Source organism: Arachis hypogaea, chromosome 19 (assembly GCF_003086295.3).
Source record: "Arachis hypogaea cultivar Tifrunner chromosome 19, arahy.Tifrunner.gnm2.J5K5, whole genome shotgun sequence".
In the NCBI taxonomy this organism is placed as follows: domain Eukaryota; kingdom Viridiplantae; phylum Streptophyta; class Magnoliopsida; order Fabales; family Fabaceae; genus Arachis; species Arachis hypogaea.
This window is the reverse complement of record NC_092054.1, coordinates 8,462,061-8,478,839: the sequence shown is the minus strand read 5'-3', so window position 1 is coordinate 8,478,839 and position 16,779 is coordinate 8,462,061.

Below are 16,779 nucleotides of genomic sequence, written 5' to 3'. Positions count from 1 at the left end.
TATTCTCATAGAACACTTTTAAATCGATTCAGGTGAGGTCATGGCTTTTTGGGTCGAGCTGTGTCCCTTCTAGCGCACGTCCTTTGTTGGTCCGACTTCTTTTGTCGATCCTTCTTGAGTTATTTTTAGTAATCCATTTTTAATCAGGGCTGGCCAGGCCTCTTTCTATGGATTACTTTTTATAACTTTGTCGCTTTGATCAGTTTGGTCCGACTTCTTCTAGTCGGTCCTTTCTAAGTTATTTCTAGTAATCCATTTTTTCTCAGACCTCGTCAGGCCTATTTCTATGGATTACTTTTTATAACTTTTTGTCACTTTGGTCGATTGGTCCGACTTCTTCATGTCGGTCCGTTCCAAGTTATTTTTAGTAATCCATTTTTTCTCAGACCTCGTCAGGCCTCTTTCTATGGATTACTTTTTATAACTTTTTTGTCGCTTTGGTCAATTGGTCTGACTTCTTCATGTTAGTCCATCCTAAGTTATTTTTAGCAAACCATTTTTTCTCAAACCTCGTCAGGCCTCTTTTTATGGATTACTTTTATAACTTCTTGCATTAATATATTTTTATCGCTTTTTCATCTTGCCAATTTTGTAGAAATCAGGCGGTGAGTTTGGTTCTCACTTAGCCGACCTTGTCGAAGTCGGGCAGTGAATTTGGTTTTCACTTTGCCGACCTTTGTCGAAATTCGAACGATGAATTCGATTTTCATTGTGGTCGGACGGTGAATTTGTTTTCACCTTGCCGACCTGTAGTTTTGTAATCGGGCGATAATTTTTGCGTTCAGATTAATGCGTCTTTGGTAGAGAGGCTTTGTAGAGAATCTGGAAAGTTTTATTCAAATAGAAAAATAGACATATAGGCAAAAATATATACATGTGGGTGCTTACCCTTCTAAGTCAGGTAATTTTGCAGATCTTGGCTCAGTGCCTCGTTAAAAATCCTTTTCAGGAAAAAGAGTACACCTTGTCCTAAGATCTTTTATTACCTCCTAACTATAATACATTCTTAGGTTGCAGGCGTGCCATAACCTTGGTAGCTCTCGCCCCTCGAGTTCAGACACCCTGTAGTAGCCTTTTCCTAGTATCTCTGTAACTCGGTAGGGTCATTTCCAGTTAGCTGCTAGCTTTCCTTCTCCTGGTCGACCTGTTCCGATGTCATTTTGGATTAGGATGAGATCGTTGCTGGTGAAACTTCGCCGAACTACTTTCTGATTGTATCTTGAGGCCATTCGATGTTTTAACGCTTCCTCCCTGATCCGAGCTCTCTCTTGGATTTCTAGAAGTAGGTCGAGCTCTTCCCTTTGATTTTGGGAGTTGACCTCTTTGTTGTAGTAGATCATTCTGGGGGATCCTTCTTCGATTTCTACTAGGATCACTGCCTCCATTCCATAAGCCAATCGAAAGGGTGATTCCCTCGTTGTGGAGTACGGAGTTGTCCGATATGCCCATAGGACTTGTGGGAGCTCTTCAGCCCAAGCTCCCTTTGCGTCCTGTAGTCTTCGTTTTAACCCGGCTAGTATGACTTTGTTGGCAGCTTCTGCTTGTCCATTAGCCTGGGGGTGTTCTACGGATGTGAATTGGTGCTTTATTTTCAAGTCATCTACCAACTTCCTGAAACCCGCATCTGTGAATTGCGTGCCATTGTCTGTGGTGATGGAATGGGGAACCCCAAACCTTGTAACAATGTTTCTCTATAAGAATTTCTGACTTCTTTGAGCAGTGGCATTAGCTAGGGGCTCTGCCTCAATCCATTTTATAAAGTAATCTACCCCTACAATAAGGAACTTGACTTGTCCTGATCCTTGGGAAAAGGGTCCTGGGAGGTCGAGTCCCCATCTTACGAATGGCCAAGGTGATGTTATGCTGATGAGCTCCTCTCGTGGAGCGATGTGGAAGTTAGCATGTTTTTGGCATGGTGGGCATGTCTTAACGAATTTGGTTGCTTCTTTCTACAAGGTCGGCCAAAAGAACCCGGCTCGGAGTACTTTTTTGGAGAGAGCTCGTGCTCCGAGATGATTACCACACATGCCGCTGTGTACTTCTTCCAAAACCTCCTTTGTATTGGAGATCGGCACACATTTTAATAGGGGTGTTGAAATCCCTCTCCTGTATAGGATGTTGTTTATGATGGTGTACTATTGTGCCTCCCGTCTTAGCCTCTTTGCCTCCTTCTTGTCTGTAGGGAGTATTTCTGATTTGAGGTAGTTGATTATAGAGGTTATCCATCCTTGATCCTGACCTGATATGGCTAGGACCTTTTCTTCCTCTAAAATTGATGGGCTCTGCAATATTTCCTAGACGAGGCTTCTATTATTGCCCCCTGGTTTAGTGCTGGCTAATTTTGAGAGTGCGTCAGCTCAGGCATTCTGTTCCCGAGGTATATGGCGGACCTCATATTCCCCAAGTTGTCCGAGCTGTTCCTTGGTTTTGTCTAGGTACTTTTTCATGGTAAGATCCTTAGCTTGGTAGCTCCCCGCTATTTGTGAAGTGACTACTTGTGAATCGCTGAAGATGATAAGATTTTGAACTCCAACCTCCTTAGCCAGCCTCAAACCGGCTAGTAATGCCTCGTATTCAGCCTGATTGTTCGAAGCAGAGAATTCAAATTTTAAGGAAAGTTCGATTTGAGTTCCCTGATTGCTTTCTATTATCACACCTGCGCCACTCCCAGTTTTGTTTGAAGAGCCGTCTACATAGAGATTCCATTTTGTAGGAGTTCCCGAGGTGTCAGTGTACTCAGCAATGAAATCAAGTAAATACTGAGACTTGATGGCCGTCCGAGCTTCATATTGAAGATCGAACTCAGATAGCTCGATTGCCCACTGCAAAATTCTTCCAACTAAGTCTGTCTTCTGTAGAATACCTTTTATGGGCTGGTTGATTCGGACCTTGATGGTGTGAGCTTGAAAATACGGGTGAAGTCGTCGAGATGTTAGTATGAGAGTGTAGGCGAACTTTTCTATCTTTTGATAGTTTAGTTCAGCCCCTTGCAGGGCTTTGCTGATGAAGTAGATGGGCTGTTGCCCACTCCCATCTTCTCTTACTAGTGCTGAGGCTATTGCCCGACTTCCCACTGCAAGGTATAATATGAGTGCTTCTCCTTCTCGTGGCCAGGTAAGAATAGGTGGTTGTCCCAAGAACCTTTTGAAATCCTGAAAGGCTTGCTCACACTCTGGTATCCATTAAAACCTCTTTCCCTTCCTTAGTGTGGCATAAAAGGTGAGAGATCTTATGGCCGATCCGGCTAGAAACCTAGACAAGGCTGCCAGTCTTCCGTTGAGCTGTTATACTTCTTTGATGCAGGTCAACCTTTTCATGTCGAGTATAGCCTGGCATTTATCCGAATTTGCCTCAATTCCTCGTTGTGTTAACATGAAACCCAGGAATTTGCCAGCTTCTACTGCAAAGGTGCACTTTGCAGGGTTAAGTCGCATGCCATGCTTTCTTATGGTATCGAACACTTGGGCGAGGTCAAACAGTAATGACTCCTCACTTTGTGTTTTTACCAACATGTCGTCCACATATACCTCCATGAGTTTCTCAATATGGTCTGCGAAGACCTTGTTCATTAATCTTTGGTAGGTAGCTCCTGCGTTTTTGAGTCCGAATGGCATGACCACATAACAGTAGTTTGCTTTTGGAGTTAGAAATGAGGTCTTTTCTTGATCAAGTGGATACATTGGGATTTGATTATATCCCGAATAAGCATCCATGAAAGAAAGGTACTTGTATTCAGAGGAGGCGTCCACTAGAGTGTCTATGCTTGGGAGTGGATAGGGATCCTTTGGGCAGGCTTTATTGAGGTCGGTGTAATCAGTGCACATCCGTCATTTCCTATTTAACTTTTTCACCAAGACAACATTGGGTAGCCATAGTGGGTACTTGACTTCTCTTATGAATCCTGCCTCTAGTAGAGCTTGTACCTGTTCTTCCACAGCTTGGGATCTTTCCGGTCCGAGCTTCCTACGCTCCTACTGTACTGGCCGAGATCCTGGGTATACTGCTAGTTTATGGCACATTAGCTTGGGGTCTATGCCCCGCTTGTCTGCGGCCTTCCATGCGAAGAGATCAACATTATCCCTTAAGAACTGTGTCAGGGGCTCCTTTACATCTTTCTTTAGGGTTGCCCCAATATTTGTTGTTTTGTCTAGGGCATCTTCGATCTGAACGTTTCTATCTCGCCCTCAGGTTGTGGACGAAGTTCCTCCCGACCTCGAACTCCCCCGAGTTCAATAGTGTTGATTTCTTCTCCTTTGCCTCTAAGGTTCAGACTTTCATTGTAACAACGTCGCGCAATTTTCTGGTCTCCTTTTATCGTGGCTATCCCTTCTGGAGTTGGGAACTTCATGCATAGATGTGGAGTTAAAACTACTGCGGCAAGCTGATTCAGTGTTGTCCGACCTATCAGGGCATTGTAGGCTGAGCTTACATCGACTATGATGTAGTCTACGTTGAGTGTCCTTGATCGGGTTCCCTTTTCGAAGGTTGTGTGTAGTGAAATGTATCCAAGCAGTTGGACTAGAGTGTCTCCTAGTCCAAACAAGCTATTCGAATATGCTCTGAGCTCTTTTTCCTGTAGGCCGAGTTTATCGAAGGCGGATTTAAACAAGATATCCGCCGAGCTTCCTTGGTCTACCAGTGTGCTGTGGAGATTAACGTTGGCCAATATGATAGTAATGACCATGGGATCGTCATGTCCCGGGATGATGCCTGCCGCGTCTTCTTGGGTGAAAGTAATAGTAGGGAGGTCGGGTGATCCTTCTCCTCCTTCGACATGGTATACTTCTTTAAGGTGCCTTTTGCGAGATGACTTTGAGATCCCCCTGCGAATCCTCCGTTTATCATATGAACGTGCCTCTCCGGGGTGTGAGGTAATCGTTCAGCTCGTCTGACCTCCTCGTCCCTTCTTCTTTTTTTGGGCTCATCTGATTTGTTGGCTAAATATCGATCTAGTCGTCCCTCTCTTACCAATTTCTCTATGACATTTTTTAAGTCGAAGCACTCGTTGGTAGGATATCCATAGATTCAATGGTATTCACAATATTCTATCCGATTTTCCCCTTTTTTTTTTCTTTTGATTGGACGAGGTGGGGGAATCTTCTCAGTGTGGCACACTTCTCGGTAAACATCCACAAGAGACACCCAGAGAGGGGTGCAATTATGGTATTTCTTAGGCTTCTCTCCGTGTTGATTTTCTTTTTTCTTAGACTCTTTATCATTATCCCGGGAGGAGTAAGAGAATCCGGGTTTTGAGGTCTCTCCTAGTCGAGAATTTTCTTCCATGTTGATATACTTCTCTGCCTGTTCTTGCACTTCATTTAAAGATGTTGGGTGTTTCTTTGATATGGAGTGACTGAATGGCCCTTCTTGCATGCCATTGATGAGACCCATGATGGCTGCTTCTGTTGGTAGGCTTTGTATGTCCATGCATGCTTTGTTGAATCTTTCCAAGTAGTTGCAAAGACTCTCCCGATCTCCTTGCTTGATCCCTAATAGGCTCGGGGCGTGTTTGGCTTTGTCCCTCTGGATAGAGAATTTGGCGAGACATTTCTTGGCTAAGTCATCAAAACTTGTGATAGACCTAGGAGGCAAGCTGTCGAACCACTTAATCGCCATCTTTGTCAAAGTAGTTGGGAAGCCTTTGCATCGAATAGCGTCCGAGGCGTCGGTGAGATACATTCTACTTCTGAAATTGCTGAGATGATGGTTTGGATTGGAGGTACCGTCGTATGGGGTCATGTCAAGAGCTTTGAAATCCTTTGGAACTTTAGCTTTCATGATTTCTTTGGTGAAGGGATCTTGATCTTTGTGGGGGTTGTCACCGTGACCGATTTGAGTGGTTTTGGTTTTTAGATCTACCTCGAGCTTTAGGAGCTTATCCTCTAGTTCTCGGCGTCGCCTGGTTTCTCTTTGAAGGACCCTCTCGGCTTCCCGTTGATGCTCGACCTCTTTTTCGAGTTGTTGGAGACAGTTTTGTTGAGCTTATAGTGCCTCCATGATTTCTGTACTTGGCGAATTTTTGTCTTTATTTGGTTGAGATGCATCTTTTGGTGTGGTGTCCGCATTCTTATGCGGCGTCCTATTCTCTAGATCAGAGTCGTGATCGTTGTCAAGGCTGTCCGCCATGATGATGGGATGACTTCCAGGTTCCCCGGAAACGGCGCCAATGTTCCGAGGGTTACCTGAAACTGAAGGTCGATCTCGGATGAGATCTGCTTTTGTGGCCGGAGCTATTGTGTCCGACTTGTTGGATCTGATGGTGATGCTGTGTCCGACTTGTTGGACTTGGTGGTGTTGCTGATCCTTCGTCACCGGAGGGTGGTGGTACCTGCAAGAGACTCCGATGCTTAAGTTAGCACGGGCTTTAAGCAGGTTTTTAGTAGAATCAGAGTATGAGTTATACCTGGGTGCTCCAGTGTATTTATAATAGTGTGGAGTGACCTTTCTGGAGATAAGATAGTTATCTTATCTTATCTTTGAGTGAAGTCATCTTATCTTTGAGGGGAACTGGCTTTATCTTTCTAGGCTTTAGCTGCCTTTAGATTTGGGCTAGGTTCCTTCGTTTGGGCCTTCTTTGGGCTTCTCTGGCAATTTGGCCAAGCTCTTTGAGAAGAGGTCGGGAACTTCCAGACCTGAAGAGGTCGGTCGACTTGTCCTTTAATCAACCCGGATCGTACAGCTCGACCCAGGACATGAACAAGGGTGTACGCTGGGGCGGAACCCTTAATGGAGGATGGACTGGGAGAGGAAGTAGAGTATATCCAATTGAATGGTCAACGTACAAAGTAAGAATCTTTCTCTTCTATAGTGCTATTTTTAATGTGTTTTATTTTATATACTATTGATCGTATTATACTCAATTCTTGCTTAGCTATAATTGTGGAATATACGTGATGAAAGGGCTCGAAACAATAGATCCACAAAAAATAAAAAGCGGGAAGAGATATAAATATAAAGCTTGGACACAAGTAAGTACTTTCTAAATTAATAAAATTCTTTTTTTTTCTTATTTCATTCAGTTAAGTTGATATTGTAACTAGAGCTTTGAAGTTGGTTGTTACTCTGTTCAATAGTTCTTTTCCATGCAGAAATACTATTCTTGTTGATTGAAATTTGATCACCATTTATTCACCACATAAACAAATTTCGGTTTGGTGGCTTTTATAATTTTGATTCACCAAGTGAATGTTTTTCAGTTCGGTGGCCTCCTTTTAATTTGTTCAGGGTTTAGGTTTACTGTGATTGCATTTTTACAGTATAACTAAGACTTTGAATGAAATTTGTTGTTATTTAATGTGATTTTGATTTAATTGATATTTAATTTATTCAGGGTTTAGGGTTCTTGTGATTGCATTTTTACAGTATGATTAGCGCTTTAAATGATATTGTTCTTATTTCATTTGGGTTCATTTCTTATGTAACTAATTCATTTCAATTGAAATGTAGAAAGATATTGATGGGTTCAGATACCAATATGGTCTAAATCTTCTGTTTCATGAAATGAACAGAATCAGAGACCAAGTGATTTGGGAATCTGAAGCAAGAAGACTCTCCAAGCCATCTGCTTTCCTCTCCAGCCCTTATTGTAAATACACATCTGGCGATTTAGATAGCAAATAGCATATAATAGTTGTAATTAACAATATTTTGTTTAACTTGTTTAAAAAGCAAAAAGTGCTTACTTCAAATGTATATATGTCAATGTATGTATCAAACAATGCATATAGTAGTTGTATATATTTTGTTTAACTTGTTAAAAAAAGCAAACAATGCTTCTTTCAAATGTATATATGTCAATGTTAATGTATATATCTATTCTTACTCATCTGAGATGTTAATTTATATATCTTGGACTGTCTGGCTGCTGTTTTATTCCAGGTTCTTAGTGATTGCAATCACTGTATTTACCAATACATTCGAACTCCAAAAAGAACATAGTGAACCGAAATTAATACACTGGGTGAACCGAAAGGTAGAAACACACTAAACCCCTAAACCCTAAACCCTAAACACTAAAACCAGAACCCTGAACACTAAACCCTGAACCCATAAACCATAAATTCCTAAAACCCTAAAACCTATACCCTAAACCGTACACCCTAAAACCTAAACCTTAAACCCTGAACCCGAACCCTGAACTCCGAACTCTAAACCCTAAACCCTAAACCCGAACCCTGAACACTGAACTCTGAACCCTAAATGCTAAACCCTAAACCCTAAACCCTGAACCCTACCGTAAACTCTAAACCCCTAAAACCCTGAATCCTGAACCCTGAACCCTAAACTCTTGACCCCTAAACCCTAAACCCTCAACCATGAACACGGTGAACCGAAATTAATACACGAGGTGAACCAAAATTTTGAAACACACTAACCCCTGTACATTGAACCCTGAACCCATAAACCCTAAACCCTAAAACCCTAAACCCTGAAACCCTAAACCTTAAAACTCTAAACCCTATACCCTAACCCTAAACTCTAAACTCTGAACCATGAACCAAAAAAACAAATTCTAATTATTCAACTTAGAAATTAATACACTAGACAAATAAAAAAACTGTATATAGAATTTCACAAAAAAAGTGACTATTCATTAAAGACTATCAACATTCAGAAATTAAACCTGCTATAACCATGGTGAACCGAAATTTGCTCATGGGTGAACAAAAATTTACATTAATAAAAACTAAAACTTGTACAATCCTCTCTTGGATAATTCATATCTAGTGTATTGTAAAGAGTGGAGCTTGACTGAATCGATGATCCGGACAATTTAACCCAGTTGAAGGGTTTGTCTTCAAAGTTGGAGATATCTTGGATTTCCACCTCCTCTTTCTGGTGCATACAATTAGTTGATTCTTAATCTTGTCTCCGTCCCGAGTCGTGTTCCTTATTTTCGTAGAAAAACCAGCAAGTTTGGAATAATGTTTGTAGAACTTTCCAGCTTCTTCTAGTGTCTTGAAAATCATTCCCACCTTTGGGACAAATTTATCATCCACAACACAGCTGGTCTGCACGGTGAACCGAAATCTTAATTATGGTGAACCGAAATTTTAATTACGGTGAAACAATTATATAGTGCTTAGGGAAAAAAATAGAATATATTCGTCTAATTTTTTTAGACTCCTTTCTGCTTACTGAACCGAACACATGCACATGGTGAATCAACTCTTTAGTACTTGCCGAACCGAAAAGTTACTCACAATTACTAACAGTTAGTCACAGTTACTCACACTCACAGTTACATATTATCAATTCAATTAAATTCAATTCAGATATAGATCACATCAGTCTATTCAATTCACTTCAAATAAAATTAGCAATTTCATTCCATTGAATTAGATTCAAAATTCAATAGTCCAAACCTTATCAAATTGATACGTTTAAGAAGAATTATCCAAATCACACTCAGTCAACTGATTTGAAGTTGATTCATTCATTGTTTCAATTTAGAAGTGCAGATCGAAGAAGAAAACGAAGAAGATGAACGATGAAGGTAATTACATTGAAGTCAATCCAAATCGATAATGCAAAGAAGAAAAACGCGAATAAAGGAGAGCAACGAATTTAATTAGGTTGACGTTGTATGGAAAAGTTTACGTTGAGAAAGGTTGATCACGCAAAAATAAGGATTAGGTTATATACGTTATATGAGGCGCGTGTACACAAACGAGTGTGTGGGGCGTGGAGTGGAAGGGACTTGAATAAGATCCATGTAATTTTTACATGAATATAGAGCTTTTCCGATAATAATAATAATAATAATAATAATAATAATAATAATAATAATAATAATAATAATAATAATAAAAATAAACTCAATTGTCCGCATTATAATTATTAGACCCGATTTGATCCAATCGATTTACACAATCTAAACCGAATCATGTTTAAATTTTTTGATAAAAAGACAAATATATCCCTGATTTTTGTTTTTATAAAAACAAAAAAAAAATCATGATCTAGTGGGTTATGTAAATTAGTCGATTCGATCGATCTGATAACAATTGGATTTATTGTTATTGTTATAAAAAAATCAGTTTTATTCTAGTTTGTTAAGAAATTGAAAAATAACCGATTCATTAATATGTCCAATAATAATGCGACACATAAGGGTCTTTACAAAAAGACGTTTTACACGTTTTTATAGGAGTATCCTCCGAGAGAGCATCTACTTGACTCTTCTTGTGTGAGCACTGTCACCTTCATTACAATGGGTGTCAAAAAAACAAAAGATAAAAAAAAAGGTAGATATTACATAAAAATTTTATAATTGTCTTTATATAAAAATATATTTTTTTTAATCTTTGGATGATAAATTGTATGATTAGATTTTGATATGCTATAAAAATATTGTTTTTATTTAAAATGTGGCTAAATAATAAATTATATTTTTAAACAAAACATTTTTACAAAAAAATATTTTCGCCATCTTTATTTGAGTAGTTGTAAAAAAAAAACCAACAAAATGCATTTTTGTATCATTTGACAACTTTAGAATATTCCTTATTAATTTTGAAAAAATTTAGACATCTAATGCTCAAGAGTTTAATTATTTCTTTTTTTCCCCTTTAATTGAATCATGTTATCATTGGTGCAAGTTACAGCCGGTTATGCTTGTAGCATTTTTAAGGAAAAATGTGTATGCAAATATTGTGAAGGAAAAAAAAATAAAATAATAAAAAAAAATATTAAGTGTCACAAAATATATCATTCTCATTTATCTACAGCAGCATATAGATACTTGTCAATAGCGAGGTCCAAATCTCTGTCTTTATATTTATGGAAAAGTTTTGCATTCATGTATTTTTTACATGGTAGTTAACTAAGTAATTTCTTCCACACGCGCGTCCTCCATCCCTCACTCGTTTGTCATACACGCGCTACATATAACGTGCTGCAACCTAAAGCTTTGCTCAACGTAAATTTTTTGCTGCAACGTAAACCTCCTCCTCCTCCTCCTTCTTCTTCTTCTTCTTCTTCTTCTTCTTCTTCTTCTTCTTCTTCTTCTTCTTCTTCTTCTTCTTCTTCTTCTTCTTCTTCTTCTCTGCTCGCATTCTTCCTTATTGATCTGCATTGCCTTCGTCGTTCTCCTCTGGTCGCGTTCATCTTCTCGTTTTCTTATTTCGATCTGGTTACGTTGCATTTATCTTCTTCCTATTCTTCTTCGTTTTTTTCTTCGATCTGCACTTCTGAATCGAAACAATAAATGACTTAACTTCAAATCAGGAGAGCGATTTGGATTACTCTTCTGAAACGAATCAAACTGACAAAGTTTGGATTATTCAATTTTGAATCGAATTGAATGGAATGCAAGTGTACTGAATTGTATTGAATTGAATTGATAATACGTAAATTGTAGGCAGAGTTATTTGAATTTGATTTTATATAATGGATTATGTTTCATTCACTCAGTACTATGCAATTGTTTCACCATGAGTACTGTGTTCGGTTCATTCTACAGAAAGCTGTTTGAATTTGATTTTATATAATGGATTATGTTTCGTTCACTCAGTACTATACAATTGTATTGTGTTCGGTTCACCATGAGTACTATGTTCGGTTCATTCTGCAGAAAGCTGTTTGAATTTGATTTTATATAATGGATTATGTTTCGTTCACTCAGTACTATACAATTGTATTGTGTTCGGTTCACCATGAGTACTGTGTTCGGTTCATTCTGCACTATTCAAAACTCTTCTTCCTCACCTTCTACTGCTTTTTCACCAGAGAGAGAATGAGGAAAAGACAAAAAAATACAGCAGCAACAACAACAAAAGAATGACGATAAGGAGAAAACACGTGAAGAAGAAGGAACGCGAAAAAGGAGGAAAAGGAGGAAAAGGAGGAACGCGAATAAGAAGAAGACGTTCTGCGAGTAAACAAGCGTGAGAAGAAGAAGAAGAAGAAGCGCAGAAGAAGAAGAAGAAGAAGCGTGGGAGAGAAGAACCGTTGGGTAAGAGCGATTTCATATGTGTTGGGCGCATGTATTTCACGTTTTATTTAATGGTATTAAATTTTTTTTGTGTTGAATCAACTTAGTTACATGGTTACATGGATGTGTAACATCCAACAATGATTTGCGTGCATTCCCATCAAAAAACATGTTAATGAACTCTGTTGCATTAATTACTTTTTGTCGGTACTTCTTAATGAGCAATTTTAGTTGGAGTGGTTTCATTGGTTCCTACTTCCTCAAGTCATGGCCAAGCCGAGCACCTTTCCGAGAAAGAGGCATTCTAAAATGATTTCTACATTATTTGTCATCTCTTTCGCCGCTAATCTTAGGTAATTTTTTAATGGAGGAATGATAAATTTTCATATTTTTATTTTATAATATTTAAAAATATTATTCATATATTAAAATTAACTACTAAAATTAATATTAATATTAATATATTTATACATAAATATATATAATTTAATTTATTTTTAATATATATTTATATTTTAGTATATATTTTATACTAATAACTAATTTTATTGACTAATTTTAATATACATATAATATAATCGTATTATATTTTTATGTTCTCTTTTACTACTATACAATAAGTTACAATATGTTTTTGTCGAGAAGCAACCGTGAAAAATACAAATAATTAGTCCTACATCAGAACAAAAATAAAAAAGAAATAAGAAATTTATAAAATGATAAAAAAAATATATTAAAATTATATCTTAAAATTTAATTTAATTATTTTATTAATTTTTATAATTTTACTAAATTTTTAATTATATTTTTATATATATATTTTTAATTAGATTCTTATACCATACTAAATTTTATAATTAAGTTTTTATTAATAATAAACGTTATAAAAAATATTTATAAAGTATAAATTTATTAATTTATCCATACCTTCAACATAAAGGAACCATCAGGAACCATCTCTATTCTCTATTTTTTTTACTCTCTACAAATTCAAACACTAATCTTTAAAACCACCCTCTTCCATTCAATCTAATTCTCTCTGGTGGCATTTTGTTAAACATTGCACCTCTAGCTTCATTCCTTCCCTTCTTTCTTCCATTATCCACCACTCCACCCATCTCGTCCACAGTCTCTATCTTCACCCCTTTCTTCTGTCATTATCCTTCTTTTACCAATAAATTTTATTTTTCTATAGCAGAATTCTTATTATAATTAATTTTTAGTATGATCAGAAGTAGAATTTTTGTTCTAACATAATCAATTAACTACAAGCAAAATACATAATAAAAAATTTTAGCACAATCAATTTTTTTAAACATAAATAAAACTAATTCAAAAATAGAAGGAAAATCAGAATGAAACAAAAATAAAACGAAATAAAAATAGAAACAAGATGAAGCAAAAGTATAATAAAGTAAAAGTAGAATGAAACATAAGAAAAGGAGAAAGCAAATCCAAACAGAACGGAGGCTGAATCTGAAATCAAATCTAAGACACCAAGCAACAAACACCGACAATGGATGGAAAGAGAGTAGCTCGTCAGTGAGCTCACTCTTTTGTGGCCTCCACCCATCTCTTTTTTCCCACAACATGATCTCTCTTTTGTAGTTTCTCGTTCTTTCTTTTTTCTCTGTGGTAGTGGCGGTGACAGAGAACAACCAGAGCTATAGAGGACCGCTACAACTTCTTATACCACCAAGGTCCCGACCAGTTCTTTGTTGTCAAAATCCAAAAGTATAACTCCATTGTCATTTGTATAAACATGCCACCTGGCCCCTTCATCTCCTCCGATCCAAGACTCGTAACTCTCTTGGACTTTATTTCCTTCCCTGTCTTCTTCAACAACTCTAAGATTGAAAAGCACAACGTTCTGTTGGGAATAATACATCATTCCCTCTTGAGAAAATACCTTTCACAGAGAAATAAAATAGACACAATCACAACAGAAGAATTTAATGTGGAAAACCCCAATTACTGGAGAAAAAAACCACGGCCGTTGTCAAATGACAACCAGAGAATATCACTATGTGAAAATTGTTACAACACATAGACTTCTTTCTCTCTAACATCGGCACCCCAGTACACCCACACTCTCAAAGCAAATATTTAACTACACCTCACAACACTCTCTAATCAAAGAGTATAGAGGAAAAGAAAAGTCAGATACAAGCTTTAAGTGTTTCCGACTGGTGCAAAAAATATGGAGAACTTAGCCTCATATTTATAGCCTAGGCCACCCACTCCATTTGCTATCCTAAGAAATGTGGGACTAATTCAATCAAATCCTAACAATCTCCACCTTGATTGAAATAGTCACACATCTTCAGCTTCCATAGTCAACATTGACAATTCTTTGCTGCCATTGTCTATACCGACAATCATAGTTCAGAGAACTATCATACTCCACCATGAAAGTATACTCACTTGGAATTAGACCACTCCAAGCATTTCGCCTTGGTACAAATCGAAACCTTGCTGAAAATTCATGGTGCAACTTCCAAATTGGCTTTTCCTGGAAGTTCTTCAGCCATCGACATAACTCCGCCACACACCTTACATCTCAACGCCAACCAATACCCGTGTGTAATTGTGGACCCGATTGCCACAACTTATCCTTATCCATGGCAGTGCGGCAATACCATGAGGATACTTCTCCTTCAACGCCTTGTGCAAACCTGATTGTATCAACACATCCTTGACTTGTATTTTCCACAAGCCAAAATTGATTCTTCCATCAAATTTCTCTATTTCAAGCTTTACAGCACTTGAATATCCTGATATTGTTGCAACCGTATATTGGAATAGTATAACTCAACTATAGACTGTGCACTAGAAAGGGTCCCAGGAAAGAGAGGTGGGTCACAATGGACACACTTAAATACCAAGTCTTTCCTTAGCTAGAACCTTTCCAAACTGCACTCTCACAGTGTCACACTGCCTTTCAGCAACAACAACAGCAACCAAAGATCAACCTCAAGCCGACTGCAACCACAGAGCATACTAAGAATAAATCCCACCGAACCGAAGCTCTGATACCACATGTTGAGAATAATACACCATTCCCCCTTGAGAAAATACCTTTCACAGAGAAATAAAATAGACACAATCACAACACAAGAATTTAATGTGAAAAATCTCAATTACTGGAAAAAAACCACAGCCGTTGTCAAATGACAACCAGAGAATATCACTATGTGAAAATTGTTACAACACATAGACTTCTTTCTCTCTAACATCGGCACCCCAGTACACCCACACTCTCAAAGCAAATATTTAACTACACCTCACAACACTCTCTAATCAAAGAGTATAGAGAAAAGAAAAGTCAGATACAAACTTTAAGTGTTTTCGACTGGTGCAAAAAATATGGAAAACTTAGCCTCATATTTATAGTATAGGCCACCCACTTCATTTGCTATCCTAAACAATATGGGACTAATTCAACCAAATCCTAACACGTTCTTGACGGCATCTTCATAACCGGCGGCTACAGAGTCTGTGCCTACGTCGACACCAATGAGCCCACCTATACCGCACACAAGAGCTTCTTTATCAATATCATCGTCGCTAGGCAGCAACACTTTCAACCGGTGTGAAAGTGTGAGAAAATGATGAGAATGTAACCGTATGAGAGATTGATGAGATTTTTTTTCTTTGTAATTTTGAAAATATATAAGAGGTGTTATTTTTTAGATTTTTTTGTTTTATACGCTTTATTTAATAAAATATTTTATTAATATTAACGTTTTTGTCATAGTAGAGAATTAATTATAAAATTTAATAGGGTATAAGAATTCAATTAAAAAAATATAGAAACCTAATTAAAAGTTCAATAAAATTATATAAAGACTAATAAAATAATTAAATTTAAAATTTTAAGTTAAATATGATATTTTATTGTGTGGACTGAGTGAGATAATTTTTGTATATCATTATCAAATTTATCTATTTTATCAAAAAAATATTTTCTTTTGTTATGTATTTTTCTCTTTTTTTTTCTTAATTTTTTTAATTTTTAATTTTTTTAATTTTTCTCTTATTTTTTTATTTTTTTATAAAATTTTTAAAAATACATAAAAAAAATACATAAGAAGGACAAAACCTAGAAAAAGAATGAAAGAGGAGTAGAAGAACTAATGAAGAAAAAAGAAAAAAAATTAAAATATTATGTATATAATAAAAATTAATTATTAAATTAGTCATATTATATATATATATTTTGTTTAACTTATTTTAATATATATTTTATATAAATAATTAATTTTATAGTTAATTTTAGTGTATATATAATGTAGAAATTAAAAGAAAATGATCCGTTAAATATAATTCGGATTTAACCGCCCTATAAATCGATAAACTTAATAAATTCTAAACATGCTTATTTCTGTTATTAGCGATACATCAAATAAAAATTAATATAAAAATATTATTTATATATTAAAATTAGCTATTAAAATTAGTTATCAACGTATTTGTATATAAATATATGTATAATTTAATTTATTTTTAATATATATTTATATTTTAATATATATTTTATATTAGTAACTAATTTTAGTATACATATAACATAGTACAAATTAATAATAAACTACCACCAAAAAATATATCAAAACAATAGTAGACCAACAATGGGTTGATGACTGATAATCTATAAAGAAATTAATTCTAACAAAAAAAAAAAAGGTATATGCTATTTACTCTGAATATATTTAACTACTCATCTTATATTCATACTCATTAAATTAAAGCATCCGAATATTTTTATAGGTATCAAATGTTATCGGTATAAAATTATAAATATTATGAATACAAATTATAGATGTTATTAATATAAAATTATG